The 3213-nt window shown below is 50.4% G+C and overlaps 1 pseudogene across 1 annotated transcript; it reads left to right on the top strand.

The window, feature by feature from the left end:
* Window positions 1-582: 582 nt before the first annotated feature.
* LOC116561757 lies at window positions 583-2737 on the top strand (annotated as a pseudogene). Its single transcript, XR_004273592.1, has one exon. The product of XR_004273592.1 is annotated as an actin, clone 302-like (transcript).
* The last annotated feature ends 476 nt before the right edge of the window (window positions 2738-3213 follow it).

Consider the following 3213-nt stretch of genomic DNA (forward strand, 5'->3'; position numbering starts at 1 on the left):
TTTGATAAAGAAAAATACCTTTTCTGGCCAGGGTGGCTCACGCCTGTAATTCCAGCACTTTATGAGACTGAGGTGGGCAGATCACCTGAGGTCAGGAGTTCAAAACCAGCCTGGCCAACATGGTGAAACCCCATCTCTACTAAAAATACAAAATTAGCAGATGCAGTGGCGGATGCCTATAATTTTAGCTACTTGTGAGGCCGAGGCAGGAGAATCACTTGAACCTGGGAGGCAGAGGTCGCAGTGAGCAGAGATCGCGCCACTGCATTCCAGCCTGGGCAACAAGAGCGAAACTCCATCTCAAAAAAGAAAAGAAAAGAAAAGAAAAATACCTTTCCCAATTAGCAAGTGGCCTTGTTGATGATGGTTTCAATCTCCATGGCATTGTTTACTCCCGTTTGGTGGCCAGGAAAGAAGCCATTTTCAGAGGACTGAGAGATTCTAGGCACAGCAGTCACCTGGTCCACTGGGCGGCATTTGGGAGGATGTGGAGTGGTGTGATCACAGGAGCGAGCTGAGCAAGTGGCTGGGCAGAGCATCTGGCAGTAGTGTCTGTTCCCGCCATCTTCTCTGGGACATTCGCCTCTTGGTCCCTAGTCCTAAGAACCACTCAGAGGCGCCGCCGAGCTGAGCAATGTCTTCACAGGCTGCTGTGGGAGCCATTCAACCTGCAGAGGATAAAATGCAGATGGTGGAAGGTGGTCTCTGAGTTGGAAGAGAAGGCGCTGAGGCCTCCAGGAGCAGGTTTCGAAGAAAGGCGGCGGTATATTCATATTTCATGCCATGACACACAAAGGATCAGCTGACCCGGGTAGGTTGGTCTTGTGACTGCCTGGTAGGTTCTACTCCCCATCTCACAAACAGAAGGTGCTAAACAGGGGCACAGAACCTGGCTCAGTTCTGCTACCAGCTAAAATGTGTTCTAGATCGCCAAGACTGCATCTGCCCTGCAGGCACAGAGCCTCACCCCTCACCACTCCGCTGCCCGTCCACACCCGCCACCAGCTCACCATGGATAATGATATCATCACGTTCATCGTCAAAAATGGCTCTGGCATATGCAAGGCCAGCTTGGTGGGCAACAATGCTCTCTGAGCTATCTTCCCCTCCATCGTGGGGTGTCCAGGCACTAGCGTGTGATGGTAGGCATGGGGCAGAAGGACTCCTAAATGGGCGGCAAGGGCCCGGGGCAAGAGGGGCTTCCTGACCCTGAAGTACCCCATCGAGCACAGCAACATCACCAACTGGGAGGACATGGAGAAGATCTGGCATCATACCTTCTACAATGAGCTGCGTGTGGCTCCTGAGGAGCACTCCGTACTGATGACTGAGGACCCCTGAACCCCAAAGCCAACCTTGAAAAGTTGGACCATGTTTGAGACCTTCAACACCCCAGCCATGTATGTGGCCATCCAGGCTGTGCTGTCCCTGTACACCTCTGGCCATGCCACTGGCATCCTGATGGATTCCGGTGACAGGTCACCCACACTGTGCCCATCCATGAAGGGTAGGCCCTCCCCCACGCCAACCTACATTTGCACCTGGCTGGCTGGGACCTGACTGACTACCTCATGAATATCCTCACTGAGCGTGGCTACAGCTTCACCAACATGGCCAACTGGGAAATTGTGCATGACATCAAGGAGAAGCTGTGCTGTGTCGCCCTGGACTTTTGAGCAGGAGATGACCATGGCAGCCTCCAGCTCCTCCCTGGAGAAGAGCTAGGAGTTGCCTGGCAGCCAGGTCATCACCATCAGCAACGAGCGGCTCCGCTGCCCCGAGGCACTCTTCCAGCCTTCCTTCCTGGGCGTGGAATCCTGTGGCATGCATGAAACTACCTTCAACTCCACCAGGAAGTGTGATGTGGACATCCACAAAGACCTGTATGCCAACACAGTACTGTCTAGCGGTGGCACCACCATGTGCCCTGGCATTGCCGACAGGATGCAGAAGGAGATCACCACCCCTGCGCCCAGCATGATGAAGATCAAGATCATTGCTCCTCCGAAGCACAAGTACTTCGTGTGGATCAGCGGCTCCATCCTGGCCTCGGCGTCCACCTTCCAGCAGATGTGGATCAGCAAGCAGGAGTACGATGAGTCCAGTCCCTCCATTGTCCACTACAAACGCCTCTAGGCAGATGTGACTTACTTGCGTTACACCCTTTCCTGACAAACTTGAGCGGAAGACAAGATGAGATTGGCACGGCTTTGGTTTTTTTTTGGGGGGGGGGGTTGGGTTTTTTGTTTTTTGTTGTTGTAGATTGTTTTTGTTTTGTCTTGACTCGGGATTTAAAAACTGAAATGGTGAAGGCGACAGCAGTCAGTTGGAGCGAGCATCCCCCAAAGTTCTACAATGTGGCCAAGGACTTTGATTGTACATTGTTCTTTTTTTTAATGATCATTCCAAATATCATGAGATGCATTGTTATAGGAAGTCCCTTGCCCTTCCAAAAGCCACCCCACTTCTCTCTAAAGAGAATGGCCCAGTCCTCTCCTGAGTCCACACAGGGGAGGTGACAGCATTGCTTCATGTAAATTATGTAACGCAAAAAATTTTTAATCTTCGCCTCAATACTTTTTTATTTTGAATGATCAGCCTTTGTGACTACCCCTTTTTTGTTCCCCAGCTTGAGATGTATGAAGGCTTTTGGTCTCCTGGGAGTGGGTGGAGGCCGCCAGGGCTTACCTGTACACTGACTGGAGACCAGTTGAATAAAAGTGCACACCTTAAAAAATAAATAAATAAGCCGGGCGCGGTGGCTCAAGCCTGTAATCCCAGCACTGTGGGAGGCCGAGGCGGGTGGATCACGAGGTCAAGAGATCGAGACCATCCTGGTCAACATGGTGAAACCCCGTCTCTACTAATAAAAAATACAAAAAATTAGCTGGGCATGGTGGCGCGTGCCTGTAATCCCAGCTACTGAGGAGGTTGAGGCAGGAGAATTGCCTGAACCCAGGAGGCAGAGGTTGCGGTGAGCCGAGATCGCGCCATTGCACTCCAGCCTGGGTAACAAGAGTGAAACTCCGTCTCAAAAAAAAAAATAAAATAAATAAATAAATAAATAAATTTTAAAAATAAAATGGGTTCTAGGAAGTACCATTTTGTATTCTCATGACATGCACCACACTTATACTTTATTTTCATGATTCCAGAACCATATTTTGATCAACTAGAGCGATTTGTGGAATGCATTGGAAATAGAGGTTAACT

This window comes from Sapajus apella, unplaced genomic scaffold (assembly GCF_009761245.1).
Source record: "Sapajus apella isolate SASKATOON/1434 unplaced genomic scaffold, GSC_monkey_1.0 scaffold30, whole genome shotgun sequence".
Classification (NCBI taxonomy): domain Eukaryota; kingdom Metazoa; phylum Chordata; class Mammalia; order Primates; family Cebidae; genus Sapajus; species Sapajus apella.